Source organism: Aptenodytes forsteri, unplaced genomic scaffold, assembly GCF_000699145.1.
Source record: "Aptenodytes forsteri isolate BGI_AS27 unplaced genomic scaffold, ASM69914v1 Scaffold15, whole genome shotgun sequence".
NCBI classification, from domain to species: domain Eukaryota; kingdom Metazoa; phylum Chordata; class Aves; order Sphenisciformes; family Spheniscidae; genus Aptenodytes; species Aptenodytes forsteri.
The window spans coordinates 16,483,907-16,502,620 of NW_008795129.1; positions in this window are offsets into that span (position 1 = coordinate 16,483,907).

Here is an 18,714-nt window from a genome sequence, read left to right on the forward strand (position 1 = left end):
CACCACTCAGCTTGGTGTCATCTGCAAACTTGCTGAGGGTGCACTCAATCCTACTATGTTACTGATGAAGATATTAAACAGTATTGGTCTCAATATGTACCCCTGAGGGACACCACTTGTCACTGAATGATAGTGATATGATTTCCCCAAGTTCAGAGAACATGTAGGAGAGAACAGATCTGAGCAGCCCAGAGAGCCACTGCTCAAAGGTGAATTCTATCCAAGAAAAAGGAAACTAATAAACACCAGGCAGGGTTCTCCTCAATCACTCTGCAATAAGGCTATATCCTTTCCCATTTCTCTCTACTTGGGTTTGGTGTTTTTTTGGTCTTTCTGTAAATAATTCATAGAGGTCAATCATGTTTCTAATGTTTTTTCTAGCCATCTTATGTGCTGTATATGTTACTGCAGTACCTCAGAAAAAAAAAAGTCAAATTTGGAATGCAGCGTAGGGGAAGAGGAAAGAGCGAATACAGTTTGGAGGAAGGATGAATGTAGGACACATCATATCAATAATGGATACCAAAAGGCATAAACTGGAGACCTGAGACTTGCACAACTCTTGGAAAGTTCAATTTCCTTTCTTCCTTTTTACAGCAGTTGTAATAAATGTCTCCTGTTCAAATATATATTAAAATAATTTATTTTTCTTATCTTGAAACCATTTCTTCAAACAGTCGCTTAGCAAAATCACAATCACAGAAAATCTGCCTTTAAGTTGGGAGCCAAGAAGCAATAGCAAGTGCTCATCAGCATGTTTCCCATTCAGTGGAGATGCAACAGCAACATAATGTATATCCTCATCGTTTTTTCTTATTCTTTTATACTATAATCTCAGCAGATTTATTCTATGTAACTATATTTGTCAGAAACAATCTTTCAATATAAGTGCTACTATACAAAGGTGTTTGAAGGTAAAAAAGCGAGGATGGAAAGTAGAGGTGTTTAGTCAAAGGAACATTAATTTGAAAATAATCACATTCTTTCCCATGCTGATAGGGTGACTTACATGTAAAGAAGGCAGTTCTGTGCACTCAACACCCCAGATTTATGTACATTTATCAGCCAAGTTAAGCAGCTGTATTTCTAATGAAAAAAAGTCTGTTTATTCATGCTCTAAGAGCAAGCCAACTGTCCTATCTCACAGTAAGGCACGTTATGCCCTGTGGTTAAGCAACAAAATATTCCTCTGTTCATGATCTCCACTGCCTAAATTCAGAAGCATATAAGGAGAAACAAACGCCACCAAGGGCCAGACTAATCCCCTTAAAGAGGAAAATCCACCAAAATCAACAGCTAAGCTAAGCAATTCCCTCCTATACTCCCTGCTGCAGAAATATTTTTGAACTTGCTGTCAATGGAGAGCAGTTCAAGTCGGGGTGTTGGGGATTTAGCCCTTTCACCTGTGCACCCAGCATGTGTCAGATGAGCACAACACTGATGCAGATGAGAGGCACTGCCACAAATGCTTCCAGTAGAGCCTGGCCACCCTGCGTTGTTGCTCACCACCATACACTGTTGCTGTCTCAGCCACGGGACTGCTTGTCTGGTCAGCCACGGCTCAAACCAGCTCTTGCTTGGTTCACTCCAGTGTTTCTGTTTCAGGGGTGCTGGCACAGGGAGCAAGGCCAGCAAATGCAAGTGGGTGGACACCTCCCCTGATCCAAGCCCTTCTTTAAACTTAGGGGAGACACAGTCAAGGCATCTTGCTCATTGGCACAAACTCAGCAGCTTCTCACCACTTAACCCACTTCCAGAGTCTTCTCGCACACCAGGATCACCAGGGCAGGAACTTTAGGTTTACATCTGCACAGCTGGAGAATTAAGTCTTCCCTTCCCCATAAGTTTCTTGCTACAAATACCAACTTTTTTGAATATAAGAAAGCTCAGACTACAGCTGACAGTACAGTCCTATCAGTCTTGATTTCTCAGGCTGAATTAAAACGAGAGATAAGAGGAGGGGCTTTCAGCCAAGCTTCTTGTTGCTGTTTTGTAATCTTTAACACTGATGTCTATCCGCACTGGAGATAGTCAGGACTCCCACAGCTTTTATTGGGTCTGATATTGCAAAAGCTGTGTATTTCTTAGAGTTCCAAGATCAGGAGATACAGGATTATAAAAGTCAACTTTATGGAAGAATGGAACATGAACATTTAGAGGTGTTTCAGGAAGAGCAGCTTTTCAACATGGCATAAACCAGCAAGAAAAGTGAAATTAGCTACAATTTGTTTGTGCACTTTTCATTCTTCTATGACATGAGAGCTTTCCCATCTGTACTGTGTTTACCTTTCTATTACCATACCAATGCTCTGAAAATTTCTTCACATCCAAGTGCAGAAGGAGTGGCTTCCTTGGCTCAGAGGTCCTCAAAAAAATCTCTGCAGCTTCATGGTCCTTCCCGCATGAGTACGAACTCTCTGCTTCCCAGCTAGTGGCCGATTTCTCTGTGCCTGATAGACACCTGTGATACACAGCTCACTTCTACAACTGCACATAAGAAATAGCTCAAACACACAGGTGGTCTCAAAGATTCATCTTAGCTTTTAATTCCCTTTCAACTCCCATGTCCCTGTCACACTTTAAACTATCACTTTAAAAAGAAAAAAACAACAACCGAGGATGGAGACTTCATACAGCTTCTGTGAAGCTCCTATTGACATTCCTGCACTTTATTTCGGTCTGCATTTTGTTGTCAACTTGCAGCCATTTTCCCACTTTCTCCCCATCTTGCCTCCAAACTTTGTTGGAGAGTGACTTCTCTCCCTCGCTTCATCTAGTCACTCAACCCCACCTTGTCCCAATAACTTTTCAGTTTCTCCAGCAAGAAAATACTGCACTCATCCAGCCTCACCACAGATTCCTGCAGTTTTAGTGAACAACACTGGTGCAGAGCAATGACAGCTTTCCCCTTTGAGCCAGATTTTCAGTCCCTGTTCCTTCTTAACTCAATACAAAGATGTGGTTAAAGCTACTTGCGAGCAGTACCAGAAAAAGCAGTACTTTTCTCAGTACTCTGTGCTGAGAGCACACTAATCTCTCTCTTCCTGTACGGACTCTCTGCACCTCAACACTTAACTACTTTCTAACATCTACAGATGTCAGATACCTACACAGTCTCAACTTCCACCCAAACACATGCTCAGTTATTCATCAGTGAACACATTTAAAGAGAACACAGAATAGGTTGAGTTCTCTTTAAAACCATGCCATTTAACCCTCAATTTAGCAAGTATTAGTTTCAAACTGCTTTCCAATTGTTAGCTCTTCTTATAGAGCTTTCAAGGCTTTCGCATCATCTGAAGTTCAGCTGAACAGGTCTGCAACTGAACTACCTCCTGCACAAAATCCAGTATAGTCCCATCATTACATTTGACCTCTAGGTTTACATTAATCTTATAAAAGAGCTTTTTAAGCTCGAAAAACTGATTTAGAAGCTTAGTTGCCTGTTGTGCCAAGTGCTGACTAGTAAACAAAATAAGATACTAAACAGTACTCTGAAGATGCATTTATAAATAAACATGAAAATATCAAAGCTATACCCAGATATGCAATTGCAAAATTTGTTCCTAAGAGTTATTAACTTGTTGACTTTTTGCTACTATTTATGAAATGCACAATGCACCAGCATTAAGACTGCATGGTCCTAGATCTTAATGTTTCATGCATTAATATAAGTTATGTGGCTATTTATGAGCTGGATGTGATTTTTGTAGATAGAAACTGTTAGAAACTGTTTTTTAAAAATCTTTCAGCTGGATCTGTATTGAATTTAATGACAGAAATTTGTTGGAGGATAGCACAGGGGCAGACAAGGGCCAAACACAGCCCCTAACACTGTTTACCCCTAATCCCCAGCCATGATTCCTGCCAGATAGCCTGAAAGGGGGGTTTGTGATCCCAGAACAGCTTCACTGTATGGACTGCTTAAGAGTCAATGTCTCTAAATTAATTCCCCTCCAGACTGCCCTTAAAGCAGGATCTGTAGGGTGCAGGGCTTGAGGGCAACTTTCTTCAGATGGCAAGCCAGGGGATACACCATGTTACCGCCCGGTAGCTGCCTCATCTTTCAGGCACAAGAGGGAGTCTTTGTGGTAGCCATGTCCAGCCCTGACCTTACAACCTTTTTGTCCAGCTGCCTACAGTCCCATCTGCTCCTCAGCCTAGACTCAGTATTGTTGCAAGGACTTCTTCACTTCCTGGCTTTTATATAAGGTCTTCTTTTGCCTTGTATCTCTTGGAGCTTCCACTCTTCCATCCCTTCTCCCAGCCTTCAATCATGTATTTATCTGCCTTTTAAACAAGTGTCCTTGAAAATTACCCCTTCAGATTGACTCTAGAACCTCTAAGAACTCAGGTTTTCCCTGACAGTAGTATCTAAGCCCAGCCTGGGAAGCTACTGTCACTGTACACTGATCCTGGTCAGAGTTTTCCAACAACGCTGACATCGAGTTAACTTGTCCTCAATCACTTTTCTCATCTCCCTGAAAGTTTTGGAGCTTAGAGTTGTAAAGTACTGAAATAAAGCAAGGCAATAGAAAATGTGGGGCTGCAAACAGGAGGATGAATTTACATTAGAAGAAATTAACAACTAACAATTAATTCCAATTTGCAAAGCCATTCAGGAAGATGCACTATAATAAGTAGCCCCTGTTCTATCTAGAGAGCACAGAGACAAGAGAGTGGCTAATGAAACCTTCAGTCACTGTTGGATAATGCCCTAGTTTTAACATGTTAAATATATCATCCTGATCAGCGTCACAATAAGCTTGCAATACTAACCATTGCAAAGTCATTCATTACAACCTATCTCAGACATGTTTTGACTTACATTAGCATTCCTTTTAGAGAACACTAAGCCATTGTAGTGCATTAAACCTCTTCTGAAGCCTCTTCCTAACTAACGCCAAAGTCAAAGCCCTGCAACTGACTGTCAACTCAAGACAGTTTTTCTGATCACACAGAACACTTTGGCCACTCAAAATGTTAGGTTTAGACCACAAACCATTTCAGTTTAGACTATGCAACAAAGTTTTATCACCTGGAATACAAGACAGGGAGTCTTCTAGACTAGCCTTAACACCCTTTAGGAAATTTGCACCAATTCAAAACTATTTATTTCATGTTTACATGCAACAATGCAGTAAACAGGCAGAAAAGAGCTGCCATAGACTTCAGGTAGTTTCATGCTGTTAGTGGCAGAACAAGTTAGCTCATGCAATACATCAAGCAGAAGCAACTATACTGCTTGCAGTACCCAACGTGCCTCCCTTAGAACTAGATTAAGTCCTCCTGCATGGTTCTCCCTACTTTCAACTCTGGAAACTCCAGTGAAAGTAAGGACATGCTGTATAACCAAGACTTTGAGTCTTCAGCACAGAGGCATCTACCTTAATATCAAATCCTAGCAGAGACAAAGCACTGCATTTTTTACACTGTTGTAGTCAGCTGAGATCAATTTTATTTGAGCTAAATAGAGATCAGTCACTAGGGATGGCTATTTAACTTTACTTCACGCAAGACACTATTTACAGGGGGCTTATTACTGAAATGAGAGGGACCCAAATTCACAGTATATTTGCTGTTCCTTGTCTGATCTTTTGTGTGTGGAAAAGGCAGGGTAGAATTCATTTCACTTCTGAAGGTTAGACAGTTTGTCTAACCTTGCCATCTAGATTCCTTTAACCACCTATAAACCGCAGCTCCAAAATCAGGTCACCCTGCATATCTTTACAGTGTTAGATTTTGGGTGGGCTTCATCTCACCTAAGCATCAGACTGCTTACAATACTTCCAAAGCTTCACCACAAGCAGCACTGGATTAAAGTAAAACCCTTGTATGAGTACAAGGAAGCTTGGTATTTAAAAGCAAGCTTTACACCCCCCCACCCCACCTTGACATATTTGTTATTTCTTTCTTTTAGTTTGGACAATAAAAACAGGCTGTTCAAGTTCTCCTTTTCATCCTATTTCATACTTTGGCCTTCACAGGCACAGATACAATGGCTAAAATCAGTGTAATAACTTTCAGCGACATTTAAAAGCATGTTTCTGTGAGTATTAGGCAGTTTAAAAGCTGGAAGTGTAGGTTGTTTAAAACAGATATTTTCACTTTTCCCCAGAAAAGGTTTCCAAATTACAATAAGCGTAAAACAAATAGGCACTACAGAAGTGTGACAGATCCTAAAGGAACAGTTATAACAACCTGCAGAATTTGTAGATAGTATAGTCTTATTTCTATAACTTTTCCTTAAACCACCAAGCAGAATTAAGGCAATAATTACATCCCAGAGATTTTCAGTGTTGGCAGCAGACTGTCTGTTAAATTTTACATGACAGCATGAAACCTGTTATAAATTAACATATTTCACCAACTCCTACTGGGCTTTTCCATAAGAACAGGTAAACTTAGAAGTAATTGATTTTTCAGCTTTTCTAAAGAGACCAAAAACGTGTTTATCATGACTGAGTACGATATTGGTTCTACTTGCCTGTGTTTGACTTTCTGGTACTAAATGTCATCCCATTATACAATCTATACAATTACAGTTGGATATAGCTTTATGTTATAGAGCATGTTTTGTGATCGCTACTGCAGAAGTATTAGCTCACATAGACCAGCAAGTAGCCTATGATACATAGTTGAGACATTGCATGATGAAGCAATTAAAGCATTGAAGCATGAGGCTATTACAAAGAGAGAAATTAAGATGCAGGGCAAGGGACACAAAGATTTATCGTATGATCAGATTTGAAGGGATGGAAAGCTAATGAAGCAGAAATACAGAAGAAAGCTAGAATGTTTTTAGTACTATGGTGTTGATTAAATATTGTACTGAACATAAGAGCAATTTGGTGCTTTTCTTCTTCCTGGATGGCATTCCCATCAAAATTAAGCTGAAAAGATAAATGCTCCAGAGCTTCATAGATGTTGCTCACCCAGTGAATTGCTCTGACTAGTGAAAGCAAAGCTCAACTTCAAGCCCTGATCCCATGAGAGGCACCATAGGGTTCAATAGTCAAAACTCTTGACATTAGCAGAGCCTTAGCGATGCCAGTGGGATCTTAGGAGAAAACTGTGATTTCTCAGACAGGCACAGCTATGTGCTTCCAGCAGGAAAAGTATCTTCTGACATAGCCCAGTCTAAATATTTGACTCAAGTTGCTGTTAAATCTACAAAGAAGTGATGTGTTAAGTTTTCAGTTTGGCTTTGGTTAGGAGGAGATCAATGCCATGCAATCCCAAAATAATTTCTCACATGAATTGAGAACAACTGCTGAAGTGTTCTACCACTCAGAAGTAGAAAGCCAAGCCAATTCCAGACAAGCAGATACCTACTCTGTTCTCTACGGGTTGTTTTATTACCTTCAAAGAAACACTTCCCACTAGTGAATTACATGTGCAATTAATATCTGTTATGTATAAAGGAGGAGAATGTGTTCTTTCACTTTCTTCCTGGGACACCCCCCCTCCCAAAAAACCACAACCTTAATTTTGCACTGACAGAAACTTAAGAGCAAGGACAGGTATAAACACATCCTCCAGTGCTTCAAAGGCATCTGTTAGGGGATAATCTACTCTAAAAAGCATCTTTCATAACATACACTGGATATACAGTGACACCAAAAAAACCTTCAGCCAGGAAGAAATAAGCTATACTAGGAACAAAATGAGGCAACCCTCTCAAAGGAGCACAGGCTTTAGGTCAGCGAGTTTCAAAACAGCAAAAAAGAGCATCTGACAAAGTTTGAATCCCGCTATCTTTAATGTCCTGTTTCCATCTTAATCTATACCCAGCTGCCTAACCTGCTGGGCACACAGACAACCTCAACTCAGAGGTTTTGGTATCTCCTGTCCTTTAAGGACATTACTTAGCTTGATTTCAGGCATTCCACTTTCAGTGGAAAGGTCAGAGCCTCTAGTGATATAATTACTTCAGGTATGTAGAAATACATATGCTTCACTGGCAAAATTTCAGTGAAGTGAAGTAGACATAACAGCAATTATATGCCTAGTAAGCCTTCAACTAGGCTTCCCGAACCATGTATCTCTGGTCCAGGCATTGGCAGTAGCAGCAAATACAAATGCTGACTGCTAAGATAACACCTGCATGCCTTTAACTTTCATGGAGCTGATCACCCTTAGTACATGTACCAAGCTGGGGAATCCATGCTCTAAAAGCTAACAGTTTAAACTGTCATTTTTCAAGAACTGTTTGGAGGAAAGTGTTTCATCTGAATGACCAAGTATTTGGTACAACATCCCCCATAATGTCTCAAGAATTTGTAAATCAAACACTGACAGCTGTTGGGATGCTTCAACAGTCACTGAGGCTCTACCATTTGTTTAGACCATCCCAAGGATGAAACTCGCACCATAAACCAGCTTTTTTGCAGTACCTTGGAGAGAAGCCTGGGAAGACCACACATCAATACCATTTCAGTTGGCTCTCTACATCAGTTTCTACATAACACAGGAAGAGACATTGTATGCAGCGAGTATCACATGGTTCAAAGCTTCAGCTGGGAGCTGCTCACCTATGCTCTTTGCTCAAGGGAACAACTTCCCCAACACACGTATAAGAAGTCCTGTCTGATGAAAACAGGCAGAAGTTGATCTGTTGTGATATGTACACAATCAAATTCCAGGTAAAAGGCTTTTAGACTTAAGCAGCAGGAAAAAAGAGATGCTTTTAACTGAAACAGAAGTAACAAATCTGGAGTAGAATAGAGTATTTCACTTGGAAGGGACCTACAATGACCATCTAGTCCAACTGCCTGACCACTTCAGGGCTGACCAAAAGTTAAAGCATGTTACTAAGGGCATTGTCCAGATGCCTCTTAGACACTGACAGGCATAGGGCATCGACCATCTCTTTAGGAAGCTTGTTCCTGTGTGCTTTTATTCTTCACCTATAATAATTTTTACACCAGCATTTTTCAGTGGGCTCATATTTCCTACAGAAGCACAGATAGCTAATGCTTCATCAGCCTGATTTGGCTCTTCCTAGTGAAATTTCTCCAGCTTCAGAGTAAAGCAGAGCTGTATTGACACTGGGCTGATCCTGTTTGACCTTCCTCCAAAGGTCTTTGAGTAGGTCAAACACACCAGCTTTCTGAGTGATAGAGGCCTTGCAAAGCACAGGTTTCTGATCACCCAAAGCCTCTTATTTGATGTCCCTCATTTCTGTAAGCCCTGCCTTGCCACTCTATATATTTGTGTCAATTCACACAGATATGTGAAATGCTACTGACTTGAGGCACATGCACCTGAGCAAAATTAACTGTGGCAGCAGGAAAGTAGTAGATGAGCAGCAGTTTACAGAGTCCACAAACCAGCAAATTGCTGCCTGTTGAGGAGTTGCTTTCCTTTGCCCATGATAGATACCACAGCTTCATTAGGAAGCCACACACTCCAGCCTTGTTTCACAGCCCACAGATGTTCTGCTTGAACTCTAATTAGCTCCCATCAATCTGCAGTTCAAACAGCTGTGGTAAATAGGATTGTTGCTCAAGTTACCAGGCTTCTGCTGGCTACTGAACTCTCCTCAGAAGGTCTTCCCCTCCCTTGTTAAATGCTCAATGGTTCCCAGCATTTTTTTCCCCTTGTTAAGATCTTAGAGGAATAAGAATTCAGAAGATTTAGGGTTCATCGCACAGGAAATGCATATGGCAGAACCTCAAAGACTTCCCCAAAACCGAACTGCCACTTTCTAGTAAGCTCTGAGTCCATGTTTTACAGCTTCTGTTAATCTTCTCAGAGCAGTCCCCTGCAATAACTTTGTAGGCATCTAACAACATTAGCTTGCAATAGACAACAAGTAATGAGAAATGCACTGACTTCTACCTGCAGTGTGAAGTTTGGGCCCTCCCTTTTAGGTGCGATGAGGGGAGGATCCAAGCATGCAAATCACTATTGCACAGTGGCCTGAACACAAAGATACAGCTAGAAAATGACAAGTTGTCCACTTGAGGTCACTGTAAGCAGTACAGGGCTGTCATACCATTTACCCTTCCCTGTTTCTGGAAGAAAATCCAGTCTAGAAGGGTTTTATGCTTAAACAACCTTAGGGTCTCCCACAAGCAGGGGATCCTGCCTGCTGTTACCACCTCTGTAACTGGTGTTTCTCAGCAAGATACACACAGTGTGTTGTGACACCTTATTGCTCTCTACAACTACCTGAAAGGAGGCTGTAGCCAAGTGGGTGTCAGTCTTCTCCCAAGTAACAAGCGATAAGACAAGAGGAAATGGCCTCAAGTTGTGCCAGGGGAGGTTTAGATTGAACATGAGGAAAAACGTCTTTACTGAAAGAGTGGTTAAACATTGGAACAGGCTGCCCAGGGAAGTGGTTGAGTCACCATCCCTGGAGGTATTTCAAGGACGTGCAGATGTGGTGCTTAGGGACATGGCTTAGTAGTGGACTTGGCAGTGCTAGGTTAATGGCTGGACTTGATGATCTTAAAGGTCTTTTCCAAACTAAATGATTCTATAATTCTAAGTACTTTACATTAAACATGAGGGTGACCAATTGCAGGCAGTCTTTCATCTGTCCATGCATTCTTCCTATGGCACATATCAAAGCTTCATTGCTAGCGGTCTCCAAGCTTCACAATATCATTAACACTGCTGTGTTGTCTGCAGTGTGCTACATGCTTTTGTGCAAGTTTCCTGTGTCTTGAAGCAATAATAGAAGGCCTGCAAGACCTTTACTGGACACTCAGTAAAACCAGTAATGTGGAGAGAATGTGATCCAGCTAGTCACAGATGCTTTCTTTGGTTTGCCAGGTCAGGAAGGCTTTGTTTCCTTTAATGTTTCCTTCCTTGGCAATTCTGAAATCATTGGAAGTAGTTCAGAGATCTGTAGAAATAATGCATAAAATTTCAGCTCATCCCTGGAGATATTAGAGCATGCTTTTCTGTAGCAATACTAACACACCAAATATAAGCCAACAACTATCAGTTTTAGTTTCAGTGAAACTGTGCAGGGTTTAGAAAAGAGCTGACCCTGTTCTGCAACCAGAGCTTGTATGAGAGTCAGGCACATTTACTCACTTGAGGATATTTAATTAATACCACAAATAAGAGAATTTTGAGAAGTACCTATTTCCAAACCAGTCAATGGATCTTATATAATGGAAAATATAATTTCCATCTTTGCCATTTTCACTGGCAGAGGCAATAGAGGGGGCTGCTCAGAGAAAGTACAGCTGTCACTCAGTATTGTACAAACACAAAAGATAAACCCTGCTCCAAAAAAAAGCACAATATACTTAAACACCAAAGACAAAAGAACAAGATAACTATACAAAGAGCAGAATTTAAACACGTGAAGTGAGCTCATTTATTGGACAATTAGACCAATAAGAGTATTTCATGAATTGCACTGCCCTGTGAGTATACAATTTGCTTCTAAATGTAGTCCTCTGCAGTGCAGACATGTTTGCCTAGCCCTTTCCCACCTATTGACAGTGTTGTATACACTTTTGATGCTTTACAAAGGAATAAATGGCATGGCTTTATCACTATTATTTCCTACTCTTATTAGGCTAGAGAAAGCAGAGGAAATAAAGAGCTTTTTAATTCTGCCTCGCCTCCCCACCCCCGCAACCACAAACTCCTGCCATATACTTGGTTGTCACTCCAGAGGAGGTGGTAGGTGTGTCCACCAGAAGGAAAAATCCATAGGAGACAACATAACCAATTCTAAAAGAGTAATTAATCTACTTGGAGTCTGATTGTACAGTTGCTTCTCACTGATTAGATGTGTTTGGAAAAGAGCTAAATTAGATGGGACTGATTTAGTTTATTAAGAAATATGAGCATTCAGGATCAGATCAGGAGTGAAGTGCTAGTTTCCATCTATGATTACTCAGAGTGCTCAGAAGAGCAGATATATGCATTAATACCCATAGATTGTGTTTGCTAGTGATTGCTATAATGGTGGTGGGGAAATAGGCACTAACCTACATTCTTACAGTGGAATCAATAATGATGTGCAACATTATCATACTAATATTGCAGCAAATAGCTGGAACCTTCACAGTTCCTATGAATTTACACGCTCCATTGCACCTATGTGTTATAGCACAAAAAAGGCTAATCATTTACTTCAGGTAGAGTGCACAGGAACAAAAGCCTTTTTTCCTAAGAATATAGTTTGCATAGGCTCTACACTTCCATTTAGTTGCCTTTTCAAGCATCCTGAAATGCTTAAAATTGAAGTAAATTAGGATACCATGTTTTGATAAGACAAAAATGTTTTGTTCAAATACCATTTAATTTTTGTAAAAAACAAAAAGTCACTTTGGAGAAAAGAGTTTGAAATCTTTCCCAACTGAAAGTTCACAAGGCATGTTTCTCTGTGCTGCTTTTTCCTCAGAATGGCATTTGGAGAGAATGCATTTGTGTTGCCAAGAACTTCCAGCTAGCTCACACTTCAAGGATGTTCTTTCAATGCCACCAGTCAATGCTTTTCCTAGCAAGGTCCAACTGCCAGCACAGCCACAGGCTTGGAGGCTACTCCACAATTCCAGTAGCTTTGCAGTCAGCCAGCAGTCATTTGTAGGAATAACATTAAGCTTTGGAAAGTCTTGGGGTCTTCCTTTGTTTCCCCCAGGATCCACAGGACAGGAATTTTAGCAGCATAGGAGATTTTTCAGAAATCAGCCCAAATATCTTCCAGTAGCGTCTCTACAGACCCAGAAGCCCAAGATCAATGAGAGAATGAAACACCCAGACACTTTGCCGAGCAACAGCTTTGGAAAGACAGACTTAAGTAAAATCTCTGAACTGTAGAAACATGTCAAAAATCATAGAAAGGCTTTTGCTTGTAAACATTTTAATCATTTCATAGAATGCCATAGAAATCTACTCAAGAGTATCTTTATCGGAGTCTGAGTTCAACTAATATACAAGCTCAGTTCTGTGCATTACTATCCCCACAAGCCTGACACAGCCCATTAACCATCTAATACATTAGAAACACTTTTCTTGTACCCAGCTGGAGCTGCAATATGTTTTTGCTAGCAATAAGTTTGCTATGTGCTCACTTTTAAACATACCAGAAGACTGAGGGAGCTCTGAGCATAGTGGTAATTTTACTACAGCTACTCAATAACAGTACTACTAAAATTAAATGCCCTTACCAGGAACTTTTGCTAGAAAAGACAGCAAATAATTTCTATATTATTACCATTAATTTCATATCATCTCATCTTGCTGGTCACAATTTCTGTTTAGCAGCAAGGTCACAGTGTGAGCACAAGCAGCATGGCCCTAGGAGGCACAGCAAGCCCTCAGTAAACACTTTATTGTGAGGCATAATCTCTGTGGGGTTTTGTACCAGTATGTTTCTCACAGAAGTAACCCCTGATGATTTTCAAGAATTGGTTTTTCTGTGGATTGTGCAAGCTGTTTGCTGTCAGAACTGTCCCTTAATAAAATACAAGGAGCATTTCAACACTGTGACTAAATCTCTAGTCTCTGTACAAGACTTGGGAGCAACCGCTCATTAACATCTTCATCCCAACCTTTAACAGGTCAGATGTACAAAGATATTTTAATCCTTTTAGTGGGACACTTACCTGAAAGTGTTTACTTTTTAGGCATTTCAAGATTTAGAATGGGGTTTTTTTGCATCTCACAGGGTGAGAGCACAAAGTAGGAAGATTTATGTTCATAGACCATGAGTGACAAGTGTGATCAAAAGCTCACAAAAACCACTTGTAATAGAGTCATTCTAACTCACATTATCAGCTCTTCAATTCCATTTCCTTTGACTCATGAAGAACCTCACCAAAATTTCTGCACCTAGAAGCCCATATTCTCTGGCTGGACCACATGCTAAAAGAAAAAAAAAATCCACCTCGGAATTAATGACCCTTCTCCTCTTGAAGTCCTTATCACCATAGTTTGAATTCCAGAGGCATTTTGTCACTAAGGGTACAGGCATGTATTGGTAGGGATTTTCATAGGAAGATTTGCAGACTTCAGCTGCATAGTCACAAAATCTCACCTTTTAGATTTCTGAGTTTTCTGAGGAAGTTGTTTGAATCATTATTGTCAAAAAGTTACACCTTATTATTAGTCTGATAAACAAGCCATCTGTAAAGTGTAAGTTAGAGATACTCAGTGTTGGTAAACAAAAGACAGGCTGTTTAGTTTCACCTTTTCATTTTTACACACTAAACAATGCCACTTCAGGGAGTAAACACTGAACAGAAACATTACTAAGTTGGGACTTTTTGACATAAGAGGTCACTTCAAATAGAGACTAGTGCAAGCGCTGTCTGCAGCTTTCAGCTGAAGGAGCATTGGAGTGATTCCTGGCTGTTTTCACTAGATGCAGAGAAAAGTAGCATTAAACTAGGAGCATGCAAACTGCTGATAAAATGGATTAACTTGTAATGCAAAATCACGTTGCTTGCTGTTGAACTCTAGGTGTGTCTGCCAAGTCTAGTCTCACCTTCAGACCAAACATTTCAACTTTTTCCTCCCTGCAGCAAAGAGGAAGAGAACACAATAGTTCTGGCTTTATGTTATTCCTTTCATGCATCTATTACTGAGCCAAACACAAATTTATTCCTTGTCTTTTTACTGCAGCCTCAAAGCACATCATAACTACTGGAAACATACCATTTTACAAAAACAACCACAGAATTGATGGAGTGGTTATAAGTTGCAGGAACTAGAAACTGAACCCAGATGTCCTAGATCAGTACCCAGTATTTTGCTTCTAAGAATACCTCTGTTTTCCTTTACATCTCTGTTCTCATCTCACCATGAGTAAAACCACAATCTTGCCATCTTCTCTTTAAATATGTGAGAGAAGAACGGGCTCCAGGATCAAGCACATCTGTTTTAGCAACCCAGGGAGGACTATAGCTAGTCTTTACAGCAATATTAGGACACAGCTGCTGTAAGGTTAGAGTCCAGAAGAGTGATAGAGTTGGGGTGACACAAACATTTTGGCATAACAAGGACTCAAGAGCTCAACATATTCTAGCAACCACTGTACAGCAGCTTTATCACATCAACCAAGAAATGTAGCATGGGCTGACAGCTCTGAGTAATAGGATGAAGCAGTACACACTTCATCTGCTTCCCTAAAAAGCTGCAGCAAGAGTATAAGTTGAAACTCTCCAGCTTCAAAACACATCCAAGAAGTCCTACACATACACATCACGTCTTCTGGAGAATACTGGTGGAATTAAGAACTTGAGCTCATGGTCAAAGGTGCAAAAGCTTTCAGACCTAGAAAGGGTGAAGAAAACTCATAGAGCTTTCACTAAGCTTGAGTATATGCCACTTCAGAGCTCCAAATCCAGCACAGAAACCAAAGTCAACGATCCTGATGTTACCTACTCCCATCAGTTTTAAGAGACCTTTGGTGTTCTGCAAGTTATCCAGTTTTGTTTGATAAAACTAACTTTCTCTGCCACTGCAAGCTCATGATGCACAAGAGGAACATTCCCCTGGACCAATTCTGATGACAAACATTGCACAGCTGTTTCCAGTTTCAGGGGAAAGTGAACTGAGTGAAGAGATCCCTTATCATTCTCTTCCTGCAAAACCTGATTGAAAAGGATAATCTAGCATTGCTCTGTCTCTATTCCTGATCCACATTACCCATCTCTAGCCCATCATGTAGTTTAGAGAAATGTAGAAGGTTGGTGCCATGGAGCAAACATATTCACAACTGTAGAAGACTACATAACTCCTAGGAGAAACACCCACTACCATATCCTGAATAAGCAGGCCTTCCTAAAAATCTTGATCATATCAAACACTGTTGAAACTGCATTTGCAAAACTTTCACATTTGGAACCAATTCAACAATGAATTGGTTTCTGTATCAACATTCACCACCAGTGAACTCTGGTGATTCAGTAGGAGGTTTCAATACAGACTTCACTTTGTTTTCCCCACAATGATTTGATATGAACACGAGCAAGTATGAACAATGTCTTACCAAGAATACATTAAAAAAAAATCAGGAAGCAGTAGCTTTCCACTAAGCCTGCAACTCTAGTAACTGTTAAGGATAGCACAGCCTAGACCAAAAATTCTATTTTTTTATTTCAAGTGCACATAACATTAGAGCAGATGCAAAAAAGTAGCAGCTGGCAAAAGCAGTGCAAAATTGGAACTGTAGTCAGAGCCAGGCACACCCTCTCTACTCAGTGGTACAGGTGCCAGGCTCTCTAGGCACAGAGATGTCTTACCCCTGTAGCACCCACCCAGGCATGACTTCCAGAGCAGCAGTCCTATTTAGCTTTAGTTCTCAACCTGAAGACTTTAGTTATACATCATCTTGTGACATAAGATGTAGATTTACTGGGTTTCCTCCCATCGCTATTCATGCCAGCTTCTGCACAATATGTTCCAAAGACTGATGGTAATGGTTAACAGAGCAGAGGAGGACATGCAGCGCCAAAGGGGGAAAAACCCAAACAAAAAAAGTGGTGACATAGCCCTTATTATTAGAATATGATGAATATGAGTAGTGAAAGCCCCACATGGGAGAGGGGAGCCCATCAATGCAGGGAACCTGAGGCTAACTCCAGCTGACCTAGATCCAGAATGGGAAGCAACAGGCTAGTGTTGGTGCCAGGCTGCAGAACAAACATGGGCATCATCTCACCAGTGCCAGAGAAGCAATTTGGCAGGCTACCATTACCATGCATTCATTACCATCCACCACCTGCAGATCATACCTCCCTTCCATTTACACCACACTGATGCTCATTAAAAGTTTTCCTAGTCCTTGTCATTACAACCAGCTGACTAATACTGCTGTTAACAGTGGTTTGAGCTAAATTAGCTGTCTTTGCTCTATTCAGTCCTCAGCATGAGTCCTAGCAGCTGTGGAGATGGTAGTTGCTCCAAGACCATTGGTAGGGATACTTCTTTTTTTAAGCCAATTGGTTTTGAATCATTAAGGAACTATACTTTCTGACATGCTACAGAATTTGGAAGTAGCAAAATTTTGAGTTGTTAGCTGTCATTTATTCTACTTTTAAAGTCTCAACTTATATCTCTCTCCTCCCAAGACACTCACACCAGTTTGGCCTCCACTGAAAAACAATGATCTTAAGGGTCCTCTTTGCATCTCCCAGCTTGATTAGAATTGCTCCTTATAACAGCATGATTTTTTTTTCTGCCAGAACTTTTCCAGAATGTTTGTAATCACCAAATTCCACCCACCTCAAATTGTTACAAAGGGTACATAACAAGCCCAAAAAGGTTAAAAAAACCTGTACCCCCTATTCATCTCTTTAGTAGGTTTACCACTATAGGTAAAATAAGAATGATGGGGCATACATGATTAAAACTGTATAGTAGAGTCAGAAAGAGAAAGAAATGTCAAAACTAAGTTCATAACCCACAAAAACCTCTTAGGAAGGGAATGAACAGTCAACTAACCTGTGCCAGAACAAAATTGTAACTGAGTAAATATAGAAGTTATATAACATCAGAGAAGTCTCAGCTGCAGAAAAATAATCTTACTGGTTTATTCTTTCCTTTTATCAGAGTGATCTTCAGGATGGCTGACAGCTCTGCAGTTCCTCCACTTGCATAGTGCCCAACTCAAAGACCCTATGGGAAAGTAGGGCTCCTTTTAAGCTCTTTTTGTTTCAAGCCTTTGCTTCACACAGCTTCTAACTGGACTGGAGTTTTTTATTGTAGTCAATATTCTTTTGACAGCTGTAACACACTGGTCTATGGATACATAGAAGCTTTTTGCTTTCTACATAGCAAAAATTAGTAGAAGCCATTTGGACACAGATAGGGAGGCAAATAACATTCATTATAAACAGGCAGTGCTTCCCAGCAGTTCCATCACAGCTCCCAACTTGGTTCCTTTCCACCGCTCCACCACTTCCTTATTTGTCTTATAAGTTACACCACCTTGTCTGCCCTGTTTGTTTCTGGTTATCTTTTCAATACTACTTCTTTAACCCAAGTAAAGCACATTTTTAAAACTTGACAGAATAATCTTTCTTTAAAGAGCCTTGAAGATAGACTTGCCTTTTTTTCAAACTTGTTAGCCACACTGATACAAGCATTGCAGATCTTTGCAGACTTTGTCACAAAATATCCTTAAGGTACAACTACCACCACTGGGAGAAGAGAAAAAAGTAAGAAGTGAAGGTTTCAATTCCTGTTTCCTTATTCTCCACTCTTACTTTAAGGATAAATATACTAGGTGAGGTCATACAAGAAACAGACTTCATAACTTGGGCCCAAGGACTTCCCCCTCAAGGACAGATCAAAGACTTCCAAAGTTACATTCATGGTTTTCCATACACAGCAGGATAACACTTCCTAGGAAGTAACCTGTGGTAGAGAGAAGTATAGCAACTAATATTAAAAATCTTTAGCAAGTTTGAAACCTAAAAACATCATTAAAATTACAAATTAAAGCTGGCTCTACCTGTCCTACAAAAACCTGTTCTATTGTATCTTGGAATTGACTGATCAAGGCCACCACCCTCATGTGAGGGAACAGAAAAATTGTGTGCTCCATTAAGATTAATAGTGGACAAGTAAAAAAAGAAAGCAGCCGTGAGGGTTTGCTTAAGATCAGAGAGCCCTCATCTAAGGAGAGCTCCAGAGGCTTGAAATTCCTTCCTTTCACTGATTATTAAAGACTTGTTTTCTCACATTCTTTCAGATGAATTCACTACCTCCTACATATAGTCATACCAAGCATCT